This window comes from Notamacropus eugenii, chromosome 2 (genome assembly GCF_028372415.1).
Source record: "Notamacropus eugenii isolate mMacEug1 chromosome 2, mMacEug1.pri_v2, whole genome shotgun sequence".
Lineage (NCBI taxonomy): Eukaryota > Metazoa > Chordata > Mammalia > Diprotodontia > Macropodidae > Notamacropus > Notamacropus eugenii.
The window spans coordinates 254667519-254690510 of NC_092873.1; the positions used below are offsets into that span (position 1 = coordinate 254667519).

The 22992-nt window shown below is 38.0% G+C and overlaps 1 protein-coding gene and 1 pseudogene across 1 annotated transcript in view; both read right to left on the reverse strand.

The window, feature by feature from the left end:
- AGPAT4 (1-acylglycerol-3-phosphate O-acyltransferase 4) overlaps positions 1–22992 on the reverse strand; it is a 183777-nt gene that overhangs the window by 81995 nt on the left and 78790 nt on the right. The gene's annotated exons all lie outside the window — the stretch shown is intronic.
- The window catches only part of LOC140522361 (U6 snRNA-associated Sm-like protein LSm3 pseudogene), a 50938-nt pseudogene continuing 27946 nt past the window's right edge, over positions 1–22992 (reverse strand).

Genomic DNA, 22992 nt, shown 5'->3' on the forward strand with positions numbered 1-22992 from the left:
TGCACTCTTTCCTCATCCTCCTAATAAGAATCCCTCTCCTCGCTTCCAGACGGAGCTCAAGCACCACTTTCTATATGAAGCCTTTCCTGATTCCACAATTGCTCTCCCACTCTCAAACAGCCTTGTCTTTATTTGATTTATGTTTGCTATGGATATCGTTTTATACGTAAGATTCATGGTCTTCCCTCATTAGAATGTAAGATCACTTACATTAGGTAGAGATTATTTTATTCCTCCTTTTTGTATCATATAGCAGGATCTTAATAAATGTTAGCTGACTGACTGACTCACTGAGCTGGGTCTTGAAGAATGGGTGGAATTGCATCATGAGGAAATGTAAGGTGATAGAATACTCCACCAACGTCTCTGTTTGGTCCAGCGTCCTACAAACACTTCCCCCAGTGGAGTGAGAAACACCTCCGAGGAAATAGCACAAAAAAACATAAGGATTAAAGTCTTGTGGCTGGTAAGAATGTCATTGGGAAGGGATCCACCAACGAGGCAAGATTCCCAGGAATACAAGTGATCAGGGCAGCTCAGACTGGAATTAGAGATTGGCAGGAATCTTGGGTGCTTGATGAGGCTGCTGATGAGTGGGATCACTGTTTTGGGGTGGTTTTCTCTGGATTTGTGACCCTCAAAGGAAGGAAAACTTCATTGTAATCTGTGGCACTTGATTTCTTACCTGGGGATCCATATACTTTTTTTTTAGCTCTAGGATTTTATTTACTTTCCAAAGTTTTACTGATTTTTTTCAAAAAAAAATACATTCTACATTCTATTTTTTAATTACATGTAAAGATAATTGTAACTTTGATTTTTTAAATTTAGAGTTTCAAATTCTCTACTTCCTTCTTTCTCCTCAAGCATCCCTAAGACGGCAAGTAATTAGATATTGATTATAGGTGTGCTTTTAAAAAATATTTTGATGACTGAATTTTGACATAACTTTGTATTCTTACTGGAAAGTGAGTCCATAGTCATCGCATACTGCCAAAGAAGTACAGGACATAAAAAAAGGTTCAGAGACCCTGTCCTAGAGCAATGTGGGAGTCAAAAGTTTTTCAGCTATAATCATAGCCTAAGCAGTATCTGATATTTTAGAAACTATCAAGAAAAATGTAGAAAACCGTTCAGTCTAGTGTTGTGGGAAAAAGGGAGTAATCTTTGATGATGTGGCCCTTAAGAAATATATCCCAAGTCATGTCAAAAGCATTTACTATGTTCCAAACACTGGAAATGCAAACAGGAGCAGGAAGAGGACAGTCCCTGGCCAAGAAGTTTCTGTTCTAATGGAGAAAGACAACACATAAAAGGAAATTGAAAAGCAGGAGGGGAGCGAGAAGAGTAAGGTACCCTAATAAGGCCATAATGGAGAGAGTCAGGAAGAGTCAGAAATGGAGCCTAAAGACAAATGAGGACATGACCAGCCTGGGTACTTTCCTCAGAATGGAAATTCCATTTCCTCCAGATGGAACATAAGCTCTGAAGGCACAGCCTGCTACATTGTTATCTTTGTATACTCAGCAACTTGTCCAACTCCTGACATACAGCAGGTGTGCTGATTAACTTCTGGTTAACTGACCACAGCAATGAGATAACAAATCTAAAGTACTTTTACAGAGTCATGATCTCAAAATTTGGAGCTATAAGGCACCTTAATGAAAGCCTAGACCAACTTCCTCATTTCACCTAAGTGAGGAGGAAGCAACTTGGTCATTGTCAATTGAGAGTCTGCAGAGACCCCAAAAACACATACTTGGATTTCTCATTTAAGAGAATATTGCCACTTATTGTGGATCCCCCCAAGATCCATTTAAATCATAGGATTATGAATTTAGACATGGAAGAGCATCGAGTCCTCTCCCCCTCATTTTAGAGATGGGGAAACTGAGGCTCAGGGGGATAAGTGACTTGGTACAAATCAGAGGTAGGATTTGAATACAGGTTCATTTATGCCACAGCCAGGGTTCTTTCCATTATATCATGACGCTTCCCACATATTTCATTATGACAAATAGATATTTAGAATGATACATATCTTTTCTCCAAGTTACACAGGTTAGATAACTTTAAATATTCAAGAATCACAAAGCTCTACAAGTGAGGAAGACTTTCCACTTGGCTAGTAACCAAGTTGAGTAATATTCATTGAGTTTTCAGGTTAATAGTTATTACTCAACTTGGTTATTAGTCAGCTGGGAGGTCTTCTAATAAAAATTGAGTTTTCAGGTTAAGGGGCAGCTATGTGTCCTGGGGCTTGGAGCAGGGAAGAGTTCTCTTCCTTAATTAAAATCCATTATCAGACATTTATTAACTGTGTGACCCTAGGCAAATCACTTAACCCTATTTGCCTCAGTTTCCTTATCTGTAAAATGAAGAAGGAAATGGCAAACCACTCCAGTATCTTTGCCAAGAAAACCCTAAATGGAAGTACAGTTAACCAATATTAACTGTGAAAAAAAACTTTTTTTTGAAGCAAGTTCCTCTGATAAAGGCCTCATTTTTCAAACATATAGAGGACTGAGTCAAATTGATAAAAATAAGAGCCATTCCCCAATTGATAAATGATCAAAAGATAGGAACAGTTTTCAGATGAAGTAACCAAAGCTGTCTGTAGCCATATGAAAAACTGCTTTCACTATTGATTGAAGAAATGCAAATTAAGACAACTCTGAGGTACTACCTCATACCTATTATGTTGGCTAATAAGACAGAAAAGGAAAATGATGAATAGTGGAAGGGATGTGGGAAAAACGGGGTATTAATACACTGTTGGTGGAGCTTCAAACTGATTCAACCATTCTGTAGAACAATTTGGAATTATGCCCAAAGGACTATAAAACCATGCATACCCTTTGACCTAGCAATACCACTAATATGTGTATATCCCAAAAGACATAAAAAAAAGGAAAAGGACCTATCTGTATAAAAATATTTATAGCAGCTCTTTTCTGATAGCAAAGAATTGGAAATTGAAAGGATACACAACAAATGGGGAATTGCTGAACAAGTTATGGTATATGATTGTCATATATGAACAAGATATGGTATATGAATACTATTGTGCTACAGGAAATGATGAAGAACATGCTCTCAGGAAAACCTGGAAAGCCGTGCATGAGCTGACACAACGTGAAACGTACTGTGTAAAAAGTAACATCAGTATTGTGAGATGATCAGCTGTGAATGACTTAGCTATTCTCACAATACAAGAATCCAAGACAACTCTAAAGGATTTGTGAAGAAAAATGCTATCCATCCCCAGAGAAAACTGATGGTGTCTGAATACAGATGAAAGCATACTTATTTTTAATTGAGGTTTTTTGTGTTTATGTTTTCTTTCACAACATGACTACTACGGAAATGTTTTGCATCACTACACATGTATAATCTACATTGAATTGCTTGCCTTCTTAATGGGTGGGGTTGGGGAGGGAAGAAGGGACAGGGTTTGGAACTCAAAGTTTTAAAGAGGAATGTTAAAAGTGGTTCTGACCTGTAGCTGGAGAAAAATAAAATACCAAATAAAAATTTAAAATAATAAATCCAAACGGGGTCATGATGGGTGGGACACAACTGAAATGACTGAACAGCAACAATTTCAGGTTAAGTTCAACTTGTTGCCCTCCTCCCTTTTTTTTACAGCATAACTTCCACAAGGAAAATAAAATCAACAACTTGGAGTTGGTCTGAGAGGACAATTACTCCAAACATTTGGAGGAGGGTAGCAATCACTTAAGCACTGCAAATGGATTTGAATTCCTGTCCAGTTCAATATAAAGTATAGGGTACAGTGAATACATAGACCAACATGTTCTTTGTAGCCACTTTGAATGACAGAGATTACACTGTAATGAGACTTAGCATTATGCACGACAGCTAGTCAACTCTGAAAGCCCAAAATAGCTTTCCTGGAGTGCACTTAATGTAATATAGTTCAATCAGCATATTCAGGAAGCACCCCTCACTGTGTAAAAAATGTGCCGAGCAAAAAAGAACACTTCATAGAGTCACGTTAAGAAGGCTGTTATGAATCCAAGGGACTGTGAGATATTGTGAAGCCATCAGGCAACCTTTCATTTAAACTGCCCAAGCTAGGGTATTCAATTCTCATACATGGACATGCCCTATTCTTTCCCAGCTCCAAGTCTTTGCTGATTGCCTGTACCTTAATTTTCTCTTACCTTGAGCATTGTCTATTGAAATCCTATTCATCCCAGCTTAAATGTTATGTTCTCTTTTAAGGCTTTCATGATTCAGTTAAGAATAATCTTTCCTTCCTCATCTTCTATGATATTGTTTACATACTCATCACTTAAAAATTCCATGCTATGATTTTGGTATATAGACCATATACCCCCTATACCTTTCCTTTCTTTTGTGGCCATCAGCTATCAAAGGCTCCGCATTTTTTCTCTCTAGGTATTCATGACACTACTTTCTCCTGGTTCTCGTACCTCTGTGACCACATCTTCTCAGTCTCCTTTGTTGGATCTTCATCCAAGTCATGCTTGCTAACCATGGGTGTCCCCCAGCCTTTGTTCTGGGTCCTTTACTTTTCTCCCTCAATGCTATTTCACTTGACGATCAAATTAGCTCCCATGGATTCAGTTATCATCTCTATGCTAATGATTCTCAGATTTGCTTCTCCAGCTTTAATCTCTCTGCCAACCTCCAATCTCACAGCTCTATCACCCTTTTGGACACATGGAACTGGTTGTCCTATAGGTATCATAAACTCAAGATGCACAAAACTGAACTTATTGTTCTTTCCCCAAAATCTTCTCCCCTTTCAAACTTTCCTATCACTGTCAAGGGTAGCACCATTCCCTCAGTCCCCCAAGCTTGAAACCCAGGTATCATTCTTGACTCCTCACTCTCACACACACCCCATCCAAAGTGTTGCCAAGACCTGTTGATACTTAACACTGAGCTCCATGCAGATAGATGTCTTAGTTTGTCTATAGATAGGCAGATAGATAGATAGGTAGAAAGATAGATAGATAGATAGATAGATAGATAGATAGATAGATAGATAGATAGGTAGATAGAGTCTGTCTTAATCTCTTAAACTCCTCACTGTGTTTAGCATATAGTTCAATTGATTTACAAGATAATCAATTTTAAAGCAAGAATGGAATGCAAAGACCGTCAAGTTCAGCATACTCATATTGTAGTTGAGGAACTAAGGCCTGGAGGCCAAGTAACTTACCTAAAGTTACAGAAGTAGTAAGTAGAAGAACCCAGGTCCCCTGACACACAAAATCCAGGATCCATATTTATCAAGGGCCTACTACTGAACATAAAGCACTATGGTAAGTTTATGGGAATAAAAAGACAAAAGCCAGTCCTAGCCCTAAAGCAGGAAAGGAGGGGGGGACAAGTGGATGACCAGGAATAACCTACACGTAATTATATGCACAAAGTATGTTCAAAGTAATTTCAAGAAAGAACAGGGATCAGGATAAGACACACATGGATGGTGGCACCTGAGCTAGGAAGCTAGGAATTCTAGAGAGGTAGCTGGGTGGTTCAATGGAGAGAATGCCAGGCCAAAGTCAGGAAAACTTATCTTCTTCAGTTCAAATTTGGCCTCAGACACTTATTAGTTGTGTGACCCTGGTTAAGTCACTTAGCCCTGCTTGCCTCAGTTTCCTCATCTGTCAAATGAGCTGGAGAAGGAAATGGCAAATTACTTCAGTATCTGTGCCAAGAAAACCCCAAATGAGGTCATGAAGAGTCAGATGCAACTGAAAAGTACTGAACAACAAACAAAAGGAATTCTAGAAAAAGAAGGTAAGGAAGGAGCATATTCTCCGCCGGAGAGGGGGATTCATATAAAGGTAGGAGGCTGAAGACAGATATTGAAGATCCTACACAGGGAGAAGCTAGCAGGCCAGTCTGGCTGGGATGGAGAATGCGGGAAGGAAGAGTACCATTAAATAAGAGTGGGAAGGTAGGTAGAAGACAGATATGCTAAATAAATATATTTCTTTAATTGGATTCCAAACTGATAGGTACCTGTTGTATTATTGCTTTAAGTATGGATGGAAGGTTTCTTTGATGTTTTCAAAGGCTTTATAGGAACACAATATGCAGCTGTGGAAAGACCAATGGGTTAGTCATAGGCTATGAGTTAGAAACATCTTTAGGCAAGTTATTGAACATAGACCTCATACAAAATTCCCTCAAATTATGTAATGAGGAAGTTGGACAAAACAATTCCCCAAAGGCCCAATCCAGCTCCGAATCCCATGGATTTCACTACACTACACCTTAATATGACTTTTTTTGGTAATCTAGGTTCTGACTAGCTTAACCTCTGACATATATGATCATTCTCTATAGTTTAGAATTTTAAAAGAGTAAAGGACATGGGAAAACGATTAGATCTTGCCTTTTACAGAGGAGGAAATGAAGGCCCAGGGAAGGTATGCAACTTGACCAAGATTATAAAACAATTTATGGCATTGCCAGGATTAGAAGTCAGATGCTCTGACTTCTGATCTAGTATCCTATGCCCTCTTTCCTATACAAACTTGCATAAAACACTCATAATCAGCTACCACAATCTTTTGCTCAGGATATTCAAGAGTCTATAGGTAAATTATAAATTGTAGTTAACTAAAATTACTGGATTAACCAAAAAAGGAAATTTCATAAAAAGGAAAAAAAATTCTGCTCACTTTTTAAAAAGCAATTTTGGCAGCAGCAGCTGGACAACTTAGCTTGGAGGTTCAGAAATACAGCAGATGGTCACATAGCAAATGACACTGAGCTCTGGTTATTATATTTTCACAAAACATCAAAAACCAACACTTAAATGGCCCAACAATTGAGCAATACATCTTAGCTGAAAAGAGATGTGAACAAAATACAGGATGTTATGTAACCTACTTATCCGAGAAGACCTGGGAATATGAAATAGCTAAAATCTGGGGATCCTCTAATACGAGCTACCTCCCTCACAGTAAGTACACAGCACATAGTAGGTGTGCAACAAATTTTTAAAAATTAATTTTTAGCTCTTAACATTCACTTCTGTAAGATTTTGAGTTCTAAATTTTCTCCCCTTTCCTCCCTTTCCCCCTCCCCAAGATGGCATTCAATCTGATATAGGTTCTACATATACATTCATATTAAACACATTTTTATATCAATCATGTGCAACAAATATTTTTTAAAATGTTGGTTGATCCAGGGAAAGTAATATAGTGAGATAAAAACTAGACACTATGAGGCAACTCAATCAGAGAATTAAACCTTCTATATCAAATGGGATGTTAGGTCACTACCTGAAAGCATATGCAAAGTAAAACCTTACAAAACCTGAACTTAAGATGAACTAATACATAAAGACCTCTGGCCTCTAGTTTCATCTTAACCATAATTAACAAAAAAATAATATACTACATATAATATGTAATATAAAAAATATACCCTCATTTGCAAAACTTTACAAGGAGCTTCAAACCAATTCAACATTTATTAGTATGTACTTCAGAGTAGGAGGCACAAAAACAACAAATAAAATACAGATCCTACCTCCAATAAACTCAGAATTTAAAAGGGGGTGTAGGTCAAACATCTCTCCCAGAGAAAGGGAGAGGAAGTCAAAATGGAGATTATAACAATAGCCCAACTGAAAAATCTACGCATGAATAAGCTGAGTCTGGGTAATTCCTATTTATAGTCAGTGCCTAGAGGGCCACTGGCCTCAAATTTTATGCAGCACTGCAATTTGGAGGCAAGGTTGGAAAATATCATTCTCTGAAACTGAAGCCAAAAATTATGAATATGGATAAAATTAGATATCAGCAAAAGTAACCCTCATCAAGAAGAACATAAGATTGTGAAGAAAATAGATACTTGGAGCTAATGTTCCATTAAGAGAAGAGGTGTCTCGGTGTGCATTCTTAGTCCCAATATCCTCCCCTACTGGGTTACACCACGGGAAATGGATTCTGCTACTAAAAAGAAAGAGGAAGGTATCTGAATGAAGATGTAAGTTCAAAACCCTGTGATGTAATATTCTCATTTCAGGAGCTGTGAAGAAGAAGGCTTGGAAAATGTATGTATCTGATTTGACTTGTATAGTTCTGAGCCATCAGTAGTCGCCATGTGGGAGAAGAATGTGTGCAGAATGAAACCAATGGATGAGGAATTTCAAAAGGGAAGTAATAAACAGGGAAGTAATAGAAGAAAAATTGCTTGTAAGGGGGTCACATAATACTCATAATGACAGGAAATTTTGCAACTGATTGTTATCTCTTGTATAATTTTTTCTTACAATCTGTAGCACAGTCTATTGCCAGAATAGGCCATCTTTTCACAGAGCTCACTGACCTCTTTTCATGTACATTTAAAGTTTGCTAAATTGTTTCTGAACATAGCAGACATGCAACAGCGCAAGAGTATCACAAGCTTTTCTCTGGTTTTCTTGATCAGAGTAATAAGGAAGTGAGAAAAAACATTAGTCTCCAAGTGCTCTTTGTGCAAACACTGTTCCATGAAACCATCTCTGAGCTTTGCAGAAAAAGCAAAAAGAATAATATTATCTAGAACCACAAATGTTTTCAAGACTAGTCATTTCTTTTTCACTAGCTTATGTCCTACCACTTCATTTACCTTCTGTAAATGTCTTCCTTTCCTGCTGTTGTCTTAGTTGTTTAGATGACAAGCTAATGAAGTCAATGCCACAGGTTCGAAAACTGTAGTAGCCAAGGACTGTTTCTTCACTGATGGCTACAAGATACACACCAAGCTCTAGTCAAGCATCTGGGAGACTAAATGACTTTGGTGATGACTAAGAATGACATTAGATTAGGATGAGTGTATTTAGTTGCACTGCCCCAGTGGAAGAAGAATATTGCTAAGGTGGAGAGGACATGGAGGAGGGCAAGTAGGATTACAGAGAGCCACAAAAAGACATGTGAGGATCCATGGATGGAACGAGGGATGTTTGAGTGGGAAAATAAAAAACTTAGGAAGGATGTGATGGCTGTCTTCAAATACACCAAGGACTGTGGATTAGATGTGTTCTGCTTGGACCCAGAAGAGAATTAAAAAGAAGAGGGAGAAGGCAATGTAAGGCAAATGCTGGGAAAAGGGAAGGAAAAACCTTCCTAACCAGCAGAGCAATCCAACAGTGGAGTGTTGTACCGAGTTCTAGCACAGGAAGCAGTAGGACTGATCGTATGTGATGTGTTCCCAAAAGACTAGAAAAATCACCTTTCCACTGAGGGATCCTTTTCGGGTATGGCTTGGACCAGGGGAGGGAGGGAGGGAGAGAGAGAGAGAGAGAGAGAGAGAGAGAGAGAGAGAGAGAGAGAGAGAGAGAGAGAGAGAGAGAGAGAACACACCTCAGAGGTCACTCAGGCCAAACCTTCATTTTACTGATAAGGAAACTGAGGCCCAGAGAGTAAGGTGATTGTTCAAAGTTACACAGGTATTAAACATCAGAGTTAAGATTTGAATTCAGGTGCTTTGACTCCAGAGTTAATGATCTTTTCCCTGTACCAATTCATTTACCTTCATCTATAAAATGGGGATCAAATCTCTGTAGGCCTTTCCAGGACTACTGTGAGGCTCAAATAAGAGAAAGCATGAAAAGTGTTCCTGCAAACCTCAAAGTGCTACATAAAACGTCAGTTATTATTTTCATTACCGTCTCTCAAGAGTTTCCCCTCCCCCAACATAGATTCCTGTGAAAACCCAACAACAGTCAGTCATACAAAGGAGGCAAAGCTGAAGGGACAAAAACACAGTGAGTCTCAAAGCAACAACTTTAAATGGAAGGAATCAAAGAAAGGGTTAGAGAAAGAGAGTGAGAACAGACTGAGGATTTAAAAAGGAAGAAGCCACAGAAAGGAGAAAAAAAGAACTGGATTTGGTGCCACCCAGGAGGCAGCTTCTGATATCATCTGTGTGTCCACAGGCAAGCCATGGAATGAGTCTGAGCCTCAGTTTGCTTAACTAGCAATTAATAACATAATAACCAATTGCTACAGTAACAATACTAACATATATAGCATTTTAACACTTACAAAGCACTTTACACATCTTATTTTATCCTCATAAGCAGGCAGGTGCTATAATTATTCCCATTTTACAGATATGAAAATTGAGGCAGAGAGCAATTAGGTAATTTGCCCAGGAATTGTTTATCATTTGTCCTTCATTTTTGAAGAAAACCAACGGCAGCATAGGGTGATGTCAACTTCTGCATGAACTGGAGAATTTAAGTGGAGCAGAGCTGCACAAAGTTGTCAGCCTCAATCTGTGCTCTAGAGTGGGAGACAAAAGTCAGGACAACTGGCGATAGCCCAGGATGCAGTGAATGACCTTGGTGTCTTCGATGTCTGACTAAGCTCTAAGAATGAATTTTTCGTTAGACATGTTGAGACTGAGATGGCAGTTCAAAATATATGAAGCACTCTGTCACAAAGAATTAGTGCTCTGGAGAGACACCAGGGCTGGATATAAGAATTTGGGAGCTATGTTCGTAGAGTTGGTCACTGAACCTATGGGAACTGATGAAGTCACCAAATGAGACTATGTAGGGAAAAAAGAAGCAGGTCCAGACTCAAGGTCAGTGGCATACCCACAGTTAGTGAGTAGAGAAGGATGGTGCAGCAAATAGTAAACATGAGCAGGCAGATAGTTAGGAGGGGGACAGGGAGAGAGCAGTGTCATGAGAAACCAGGGAAGAGGGTAAAGGGGCAAGGGGGATGGGGGAGAGGGAGGGAGAGGGAGAAAGGGAGGGAGGCACAGAGGGAAGGGGAAGGGAGAGGGGCAGAGATAGAGAGAGGAAGGGGGAGATGCACATATACATACACATTTATTAAGCACTTACTATATTCCAGGCACTACGCAAGGGCTAAGGATTCAAAAAATGAGAAAACAAAGCAGTGTCCACTCTCCCAGTCACTAGGTATCAGAGGTGTTACATGAACTCAGGTCTTCTGGATATCAAGTCTAACTACCCAAAATACCAAGCATGTCCTACTGCCGAGTTGTTGTGAGAACCAAGTGAGATAATGTACGTAAAGAGCTGTGAAAATATAGACATCTTCTATAGAAATGTCCATGCTGAACATACTAAGTACCTTCTATAGAGCATACATTAAATCAGTGTTTTTTCAATAGAAAAAATGAAAAGAGAAGGCCTGAGTAGGGAAGAAAAGTGATACTTATTGAGTCACCTGACAGGCTGCCTGCTGAATTCTTTGGCACACAATCTCAGTCCCAAAAAAGTAGCCATTTTTCCAACGTCCTCGGATAAATTGATAGATTACCCCCTTCTTCTCTGTCTAGCTGTTGTTTTGTCAACAGGTAGGACCAAGTCAAGAGTCAATTGCAGACAGGTAAAGAAAGGAAAATATCTACCTAAGCATAGTTGATATTACATTCCCAAACAAAATACATGCTGGCATTATCATCCTCATCACTGTCCTTTTGGTCTATCTATGGACCTTTATTCCTATACTGTTGTACTAGCAGAATTTGTAAACTACACAAGGAATTCCACCTTTAAATTCAGCTAAACTACCAGGGCAAAGTGTCAGATGCCTAAATTCTAATATTTTATTCAGATACCATCATCACTAACTTTTATAAAACTATGTACCAGGCACTGAGGCAAATACATTAAGTGACTTGTCCTGGATCATACATACAACTTGAGGTCCAGCGCTGTATCTGCTTTAAAACTTATCTGCCCCACAACGTACCATTTTGTACACTTCAGACTGCAGAAGTGTTAAACTCTAAGGTTTTGATTCTGAATCACTGAATCTGATAGATGCTACTTAGAAAGCACAAGGGAAGCTAGTTTATGGATTTTCAGAGAAACGGAACCCATTCTTCTTCTGTCCATGAGAAGCAACAAAATTCCTACTAGGGACCATGGTTAACTGCAAGCCCATCTGAGACACACCCTTCCATTAAGTACAACAGGAAGAGCTATTGCTTCCTGAGATGTCTCTTCTGGTTCTCCTCTCTGACACAGAGCTAATAGCTTTGGCTGGAGGAAGTCAACATAAATCAAACCATGTGACAGTGGAAATCTCATGACATTGATCTTCCCAGATTTCTCAGTCACTGATCTGCATAGGTCTCATTTCAGGAAAAAAAAAGAGAGACAGAGAGAGACAGAAAGAGAGACAGAGACAGAGACAGAGAGAGACAGAAAGAGAGACAGAGACAGAGAGAGAGAGACAAAGACAGAGACAGAGAAAGACAGAGAGAGAGAGAGAGAGACAAAGACAGAGACAGAGAGAGAGACAAAGACAGAGACAGAGAAAGACAGAGACAGAGACAGAGAGAGAGACAAAGACAGAGACAGAGAAAGACAGAGAGAGAGAGAGACACACACACACACACACACACACACACACACTCACACACGGAAGGGCATTATGAGATTGGCACGCATTCCAAGAGGGGAAGGAAATGTATCCTATTCATAATAACAAGGTTGAAAAGCTGTTCAATAAAAATGACAATTCTGCTTAGGTCTGAGTTTTAAAAAAAAACCAAAAAAACAAAACCAACACCAACACAGGAACACGTCACCGAAGAAGAAATCAAAGTGCCATCATTTAAATTACAGCTGATGAGTGCTTTTTGAAAATGGTTTTATTTTCACTCAAAGGGCTATTTAGGTTAAAAAGAGATGTGAAGAAAAATGCTTCATAAAAGACAAGCATGGAAAATAGGAAAGATGACTGTGTTTGTCACAGTCTTATATAGGCTTTGTCCAATTTTCAGGCTGTCACCCAAACACATCTTTGTCCTCTAAAAACCTAAATTCACTGTGCTATATACCTTGGTAACAAATACAGATTACATAAATTTCACATCCAGAGAGACTCCATTTTTTTAATGGCTGGTTTTACCTCGGCCCACTTTCCACCTTCATGCCCTCCCATTTCTCCTATTTCAATTTCACTTGGCAGACTTAATGTAGACAATGTAGGAGGAAACAGCTGCTTAGCAAGGCATTTCTGGGTAGGTGGGAAGCTTCACTCAATCCTCTTTAGACAAGAAAGTCTCCATCACCAAACAAGATTTCAGGAGGGCTTTTTAAAGGATAAAACAAAAAGGGGCAAGTCAGGAGGGGAAAATACAACCAGTCAAGTATCAATACTGCAAAACATCTCAGAGCCCAGGTATTATCAGGTGAGACCAACAAAAAGGATGCTCCCCGCATCCTTCATCACCTTTCCAACCCCACAGCTTTCTCTGTCCCTGTCAATTCCAAGAAACTTTTCTTATAAACAAGGCAATTTTAATCCCAGCTGAAAGTTCTGGTTTAAAAAGAAAAAAGTCATAGAAAACAATTACAGTAAAACAATATTCTATATCTATAGCAACTATTAGCATTAGAATACTGATTCAGATGGTTAACCAAAAAAGTTTTTTTATTGTAATTAATTTTAAAGTTAATTTTTAATTTAATTAAGCAATTTAATTAGAATCTTCATAATATGTAATACCTATTGTCCAATCAATCAATAGGCATTTATTTAGCACTTACTATGTGCCAAACATTGCCTTACACACTGGAGATAAAAAATGAAAGTTAAGTGAATCCTTCCCTCAAAGCACTTCCATCCGAATGCGGGAAACAACATACGCCAATTAGAACATACAATATAAATGCAGAGTGGAGGAAAGGGGATGCGAGAAGGGGCAGCACTAAACCTGCATTTCATGAAATCTCAGTCAACAGGCATTACACAACAGCAAAATGAATTGCCTAATACTGTTTTATGATGTAAGGTTCTTGATTCAAATTTAAAGTAGACCCATTCATCATTTTGTCAAAGGCCTTAGAATTCCTTAGCTTCCATGTGACTAATAATGGGTGAATTCTATAAAATATTTTTTCATCATGGCACACAAGTAGGAAATTTGAAATCTTTTACTTCTCTTGGTGAAAGCAAAACCTTTCACTAGTACTGTCTGAAAAGTTTTGTTTTATTTTTAGGGTGAGTCTGGACTTGAGATTTTATCCTTAAAGGGAAGGGTGCTCCAATAACGAAGATATGGAGCAAATCATAATCTTAGAGCAGGCGTATCTTCACCCACATTTGTGCCATGGACCCCTTCAGCAGTCTGGTGAAGCCTATGGACCTCATCTCAGGATACTGTTTTGTTGTTCAGTCATTTCATTCATGTTTGACTTTTATGACCCCATCTGTGTTTTTCTCAGCAAAGATATTGGAGTGGTTTGCCACTTCCTTCCCCAGGTCGTTTTATAGATGAGGAAACTGAGGCAGACATGGCTAAGTAACATGCCCAGAGTCACACAGTTAGTAAGTGTCTGAGGCCAGACTTGAACTCAGGAAAATCAGTCTTCTGAACTCCAGGTCATATACTCTATCTACTGTGCCACCAAACTGACCCATACACACACACACACACACACACACACACACACATACGCTCAAGAGCCATTGGCATAGAGGGAATAAACACTAACCAATAGAGAGAAAGAGGAGAGAAGAGGAGAGGAAAGAAGAGTGCCTAGGACAGAATTTTGAGTGACATCCATGTTTAGGAGACAGGTGAATAACGAACCATTAAATGAGACCAAGAGGGTTTGCATTTTACATGTATTATCTTATCTCTATTATATAGTATATGTATTATATATATAATGTATTTTATATAATTAATTATATATTTGGTATGTAATATATAAATTATATATATTATACATACATGCTTTTACATACATTATCTTATATAACCCAAACAACAAATCTGTGAGAATCTATTCAGAGGAAATTAAAGAGGGATAAATGTAAAATACTATACTTGGACTCACTAAGAATCATCTTCATGAATGCAGGATGGGATAGGCATGAATAGACAGTACTATGTCTGAAAAAATACCTGGGGTTTTAGTGGACCACGGGCTTAATGAGTCTACAGTGAGATATGGTAGCCAGGAGAGCCAAATAAATTACAGATTTCCTGAAGAGAAGCACAGTGCGCAGGACTAGGGAGAGAGGATGAGAGCACTCCCCTTTACCCTGCCCAGGCATAAGTAACTCGGAAATACATTCAATTCTGGCTGCCACATTTCTGGAAGGAACCTGCAGTCAGAAGAACAGAAGAACTCTCATTAAGAATCTCACAAAGTGTCACAGACAAGAGAGACTAGATTTTTTTCTGTTTGGCCTCAAAGGGAAAAATTAGGAATAGTGAATGAAACCTGCAAAGAGACCATTATAGGGCTAGCACAAGGAAAAATTTCCTAACTAAAAGAGAAAGAGCTGCCTTGAAAAACAGTGGGTCCCCTCCCCAGAGGTATTCAGGTTAAGGCTGGATGACTACACATAGGATATACTGCAGAAGGAATTCTTGTTTGGGTATGGCAGCACTAGCTCAGAACTCAGAATCTGTGGATCTGAGAAGGTATCATTGGACCTTATCATCATCATTCCTATTTCACAAATGAGTAAACTGAGGTTTAGAGAAATTAAAAGGAATTGTCTGTGGTCACACTAAATATAAGATGCTGGATTTGAACCCAATAAAGTCTCTACTGGCTCCAAATCCTGTTTATTCCACTGTATATATCCTACATTGTCCCTAATGGCAAGCTTCTCTGAACTCAACGAGTGAGATACTCAGAGGATAGACGTACATTCTGTCGTTGGATCCATATTCGAAATTTTTCAAACCTGGAAGGAACCTATAAAAGTTGATGCTCTCTAGCGTGGTCTTCAGTAGCCCTAGGTCACCTCCATACCAGGATGAGCTATCCAGGGAATAACTGAAGTGGAAGAATCGAATAACACAAATAACAATTACCAAAATGGTCAATATCCCATGCCATTAATTATTTTTGTTTAATGTTAACATCAAGACATAAAAATAAAATTCGGGAAACTACTTCAGAAATTTGAATCAATTTCCTCTTGCTCATTCAATTCCAACAATGTAGCCAGCAAGATGAGTTAATAATTAAAATTTCCCTTGAATGCATTCAAAGGAATTGAAAGCACCTGATCTTTACATTAAAGCAAATGTACAGGAGTTAATCTTGGTTTATAAATTCATAATGTGTTTTAGAATGGCTGAAACTCCATTCTTTAAGCCTACACAAATGCAGCTTTCAATTAATACATAATAACCCCCAAATCCAATTCAGCATATAGACACTGGTCTGTCAAAATTGTACTGGGTACCTGTGAGGATACAAAAATACATTGAGCTACTTTCCCTACCCTCAAAGAACTTAGCAGTATAAGAGGTGGTGGGGCCAGAGGGCAGCTATGAAATTAGGTTAGCACTCAAATAGACATAAAACAGATTATGAAAGTAAAGTTCCTAGAAGGCAGGGATTACTTCTGGCTGGGAGAATCAAAGTAGCTGCATGGAGGAAGTTATAACTGAGTTGGGCAGGATTTCAGCTGGGGGAAGTAGAAGGTATACCAGGTATAAATGTAGTGTAAGCAAACACAAGGAGGAAGAGAGGCACAGGATATATTCTAAAATGACAGAATATGCCAGTATGGATGGAATGGAGATTCGTGTGAGAAATAATGTGAGATGAAGGTTTAAAAAAATAAAAGCTTACAGACAAATTTTTTAGAGCTTTGACTCTTAGGAATTATGGATAACTATGTGGAGTTGATTACTGGCACTGAGATCAAGAGGAACTCGTGTTTCCCAGTTATTACATTTTTTTTTTAGTTATCGTATTAAATTATATCATTCCATTTTTTATTTTTTGGTTTAACAACAAAACGAAAGCAATTTAATATCTTTGGATAAATGTATCCAGTTTTGAAGACTAAGGATAGGGGAAAAAATAAATGGATCTGTCCTTTCATTACAAAATCCTAGGTGAGCAAATTCCCTTTACCATTGCAAGATGGCATCTAGTCTGCAATGTAGAGTCTTAGAAAGCTACCTGGGACATTGACAGGTTAAGTAACTTGCTCTGGGTCACACAGTCATTGGGACCCCCATTTTACTAGCTGCTGGTGTATGTGTTAGAGGCAGATTTTGAACCCAGTGCTTCCGAGCTTTGAGGTCAGCTCTCGATCTTCTATGATACCCTGGTTCTATATGAAGACTAAAACCTAGTGCCTGCTTTCTTCTCTATAAAGCCTCTCTATTCCTTTCCATTTATCTTGCCTCAAAGAGGCAACTATCAAGTAGCATCTCAACTCTAACGATATTATATCTTGATTAAATTTAACTCTCTTACATTTCCCATCCTTCCACTTCTGTCAATGTCTGTGAGGATGTCTGAAAAAAAATAAAACAAGAGGGAAGGGGAAGAGAGACAGTATATTTGCAAATAATTTTCACTATATAAGATGTGAGGTTTTAGCTCTGTGAACTCTTCTAGAGTTCACAAAAAACAGAGACTGTTTTTTGCCTTTCTTTGTACAGTGCCTGGCACACAGTAGGTACTTAATAGCTCACTTGTTGACCTGAATTCTCAGGGCCCCCAGGCAATACTATAAACCTATAAATTACAGGGGAGTTGAAGATGTGCTTTGATGGAGTTTCTTTGCCAAGAACTGTCTCTCTACATTGATGAAATCACAAGACTCGAGCCTCCCTCCCTTCCTATGAGATAATAGTAAACCTCTGTGTGAACTACTGTTATAACAATACCTGTATTCATTGAATCTCCCCAGCTACTGTAGCTGTAGACTCAGATTGCCTACCAACCATAAGAGGAAGCAAAAGAAAAAATACAATCCTTTTTCTCCTTTACATCTTTTGAATGCTAATGCTGAAGAGCTCTCTCTCAGTGCTAATGTATTCGCAGAAATCCAAGCTATACCAAGAATGACTAAGAACACTCTGAGGTTATCACTCTGAAAGCCAAATACTCTTTTGAGGGTGGGGTGGGGTACAATCTGTAAGCAGTGTCACCAAGAGACAAAAAATGCACTATTTTTCTTCATAAATGTCAATCTAGCCCCACTCCCAACAAGGGAACCCTGCATATTAGAATGCTCTTGTGGATGACATTATCTAGGAGCAAGAGTTCTTAACCTGGTCCATTAACTTGTTTTTTAAAATTTATTTTATTCTGAACTTAAAAAAAAAAATTAAACATTTCCATAGCATAGCACAAGAGAAAAAAATGGTTGCACATGAAACTGCAAGTCTATTATATAAAACTTGCTATTTTAAAATATATAATAAAATTATCGTGTTCCTTTTTTCCTTTTTTCCTCCCTCCCTTGCCCTAGCAATAGCTACCATTTGATACAAATATAAGTATGTAGGTAAAACCATTGTGCACATACTTTTATTTATCAATTCTTTGTCTGGATGCAAATAGCACCGTCCTTCATATGTCCTTCATAATTAATTTGGCTATATTCATCAGAATAACTTAGTGAAACTGTTTTGCAAATTATTTTCATTACTATATTTCAATATAATGAGTTACTTTCACCAGACTGCCAAAGGCAACTACCCTGCTCTAGAATAACTCATGTTGATACCGATTGATAAGGAATCAACCAATCATCCTACCAGTCCACTATGTGTCAGGTCTTGGGCAATATGCTAGGGATATGCAGATAAGAAAAAATGATACGTACAAATATGATTAAGTACATACAAAGTAGAAAGAGGTGGGGGAGATCTGCAAGAAGGCAGAACGGAGGAGACCTCTTGAAGGAAATGGCATCTGAACTGACCTTAAAATTCGCTAGGAATTAAGAGGAAAAAATAGCATTTTCAGAACAAAACCAGCATACAAGTCTTTACTGACAGATTCTGAAGAACTAAACATCAACTTGAAAATAAAATCAATTTGGTAAATAGAGAGGGCAGAAAACTGTGTGTGCCTTGAAATATCAAATAAAACAAAATTCTTTTCTTTCATGTACCTCTTTAAAGAATTGTTGGGCGGTATTATATCAGGGAGAAAAGAGTTCAGTTGAGAACTTTTGAAAATAGTCTCTTGAGGTGCTGAATAGGGTCCTGGATAGGACACAAGACTGGAGTGAGGTTGACTTGAATTCAATAGCACCCCTCACATACTAACTCTGAGACTTTGGACAAGCCTCTTGATCTTTCTGTGCTTCTTCTGTAAAATGCTAGAGTTTGACTTGATGGTCTATAAAGTGCTTTCCAGATGGATCTCAAGGCTAGGATTATTCAATAAAATTTCTAATTTTCCTAGAACATTTAAAAGTTATCATTGCTCAGCTACTATGACTGGTAATGCAAAAATGGACCTAATGCATTCCTGCTCCTTGAAAAAACCTTTATAGATGGAGTTAATGTTTCTCTTGGAAAGAAAAATAGATAATCGATTAAGAATGCCCCAGTGATATAACTGCTGGAATGGCTTTTACTGTAACACAATCAGTTTCCAAATACTCCAGAAAGTTTCTTGTTCCTAGAACATCCCCATAGCCATCCCTTCCTCAGAAAAAATAGCATTAGTGTTGGCCTTTTGATGCTCACAACCAGAGGTTGGCTGACACCATCTATGCCTCAGGGCCTCTCCATCAGGGATGTAGTCAAAGAGCAGCAAAAAATACAGCTATCCCAGAGCCTGTAAGCTTAAGAGGATGGGTTACACAGCTGAACCCCATTACTACAAACCTCATTACAAATTCAGGCCCAAGGGCCACCTGGTTTTGTCCCACAAGGACACACCCATTTTTAACCTGTCTCTTGCCCTTCAGATGAAACTAGGACAAGCTAGGTGGATAAGACAATTTAGAGAAGGAAAGAATCACCTAGTCCAGATCCCTCATTTTACAGATAACGAAAGTGAGATCGAGAGAGAGGAAATTCTCCACAAAAGGTAATAGAGAAAAAAAGTGGTTAAGTCCTGGATTCAAACCCAGTTAACAGCAAAGCTGGGATATGAACTCATCCTTTGTCTCCAAATTCCGTGTTCTATTTATTAAGTTAATTGAATTAACTCGTCAAATTAATCATAGCCATAGACTCCTATTCTCCCTAATAAGCAACATTCCTGCTCTTTCCGGGCTTCTAAAAGTTACCAAAGAAATGAGGAGTTCCTGTCTATTCCTTCCCACCACTGAATTAAATTAAATTTTCCTTGTACTCCTGGTTTTGGTGAATGTTAATGAAACATGTGAATGCTTTATGTCTTTCAAAATTCATCTCAAACACTACCTTCTACAGGAAGCCTTTCCTGATTGCCTCCTCCCCCCAGGGGAAGACTAAGGTCCTTTCTCTCAAAATTACCTGATACACAATTTGTATTTTGTATTTTCTCTGTATGTACATTGTTGCTGTTTTGCTATTCAGTCATTTCAGTTATGTCTGACTCTTCATGACTCCATTAAGGATTTTCTTGGCAAAGACACTGGAGTGGTCTGCCATTTCCTTCTCCAGTTCATTATACAGATGAGAAAACTGAGGCCAACAGAGTTACGTGATTTGCCCAGGGTCACACAGCTGGTAAGTGTCTGAGGCCAGATTTGAAGTCTTCCTGACACCAAGGCCAATGCTCTATCCTCTGTGTCACCTAGATGCTCTGTGTATGGATATGCATATGTATGTAAATATTGTTCTTCCCAACTCCCACCCTCAGGGTGTAAGTTCCTGCAAAGACTTTTTATTATCTTGGCCTCCTTGGAATGTAGTACAGTGCCTAGCACATAGATTGATAAGTGATTGTTGATGGACTCCTAATTTTAAACATGTACTCTTAGTACTCAGGCTTGTCGTCCTTTCCCCACTAATGAGTAGGAACAAAGTCTAGGCTTATATGATGAGAGTGAAATAGGGAGCTATGAGTCTAATTTCAACATTCCTACATTCCCACTTCCCCAGAAAGCCATCAAAGCAAAAACTCTTCACGGTTAATGAGACCAATTCATTCAACAACAAATACTAATTCAAGAAAGCATTTCACTGTGTCAGGTACTGTGCAAAGCACTGGGGATTCAAAGAAAGGCAAAAATAGACCCTGCTCTCAAGGAGCTTACGTTTAAGATGTATATAAATTTCCTCCTCTAAATTACCTTATCCACCTAGCTTGTCCTAGTTTCATCTGAAGGGCAAGAGATAAATAGGCATATACAAGAGACATTCAAAATGGATGAAAGATAACATTTATTATATACAAGGGAAAGGTACAGGCCCCCCACCCCTGGGAAAGTGAATAATCCAAAACCTTCACTTTTTGAAAATTAATTTTTATTTTAATTCTGAACTTGAACATGAAATAGAATGGGCATTTGTACACAGTAAAACAGAAAAATGAGGACTGTACATGAAACTATTCATCTCTATCACATATACATTACTTTTCTGTTAAGTACATAATAAGGCCCATCTGTTTAAAAGCTACACTGCTTACTGGGCCGTCTTTTTTGGATTTCCTCCTATTCTTTTTTCTCCATTAAAAAAATCTTAATCACCTTTTCTTTCTTATTTTTTTAACTACCTCCCAGATATTGAACTGTCTTCCCAGGTATTTCCTCACTGAAAAAAAAGGAAAAAAAAAGTCCTTGTGACAAACACTCAAGCAAAACAAAATCCCACATTGACTGTCTGAAAATGTACAGTTTATTTTCCATCTTGAATTCATCACTTCTCTATTAAGAAATAATATCTTAATTTTATAGGTGAGGAAACTGAGACCCAGAGAGAATCAGGAACTTTACCTACTTCCCATTAGAGGTAACAAAACCAGAGATTCAAAATCAGATTTTTCTATACCAAATGTTAAGATAAATTAACATAAACCCCTCATTCATTTGGATTTTTTTAAAACTTATAACTAAATTGGCCTCAAGATTAAGTTTACTTTAATCCCTCTGAGATAAAAAACAATTTAAGCAGATGAAAAGTATAATCAGAACTTGCTTTGGGGGGAATACATTTCAAGTGAACCAATCCTTACTGATGCTCTTTCAAAAGATTACTATGACTTCACGTGTCACTTCTTGGGATAACTCACTTTGAATCAAAAAAAGAAGGTTGCCTCAATCAGGGAATCAAGAGTATGAACGAAATGGAAAAAGCGAGGTTACTCATAAATCATCTTGAAGCCTAGAGATGTGAGATTAGATACCAATTTCACGTTGAAATGAGACACATTCCTCATCAAAATGGAAATCTAGTATGGGAAGAATGTTAATCTATACATGATGCCCTAATGCAATAAAAGTACAAATACTTTATCAAAAGCTTTTTCTGCATCTGTGGATATAATCATGATTTTTTTTTTACTTTTATTACTGACAATCAATTATGTTAATAGTTTTCCTTATGTTAAACCACCCTTGCATTCCTGGTATAAATCCCACTTGAAGATAATGTATTATCTTTGCAATATAGGGACATATAAAGGAAAACACTATCTCCATCCAGAGAAGGACTGATAAACAGAAGTGTGTTTAAAATGATCTTACACATATATACATATTTGTGTCTAATGGTAGTCAAAGGAGGGGGAAGGAAAAAAAGGGGGAAAAAAAGAAAAAGATATTTTCATCATAACTATTATATATTTAAATAGAATAGCAAGTTGTACATAATAGATGTGCTGTTTCATGGACGATCCTTTTTTTTATTATACCACATTACAGAAATGCTTGTTTTATTGCAGAAATTAAAAATAAAATAAATTTTTTTTTAAAAAAGCACATATTGCTAAGATTTTCTGTCTATGGCTTATCTATTGTGGGTTCACAGAATGACAGAATTTGAAAGTTGGTAGGGACTTTGGTGACCATCTAGTCAGCCTCCAATGGGAGACAATGCCTCACAGGGAAACTTTTTTGGGGGGGAGGGGTCTCTACCTATTATTTCATTCCTGTGGGGAATTCCTATGGTGAAAACTACCCTAACACCTCTCTAAATCTTAAAGACTTGCTTATGACATTCAGAGATTCCCCCAACAGATTCCAAACTCCTTTGAGGCTGGGGCAGTCATTTGCTTCTTACTTAGCACCAGGCCTGGTATACAGTAAGTGATTAATAAATGTTTATTAATTAACT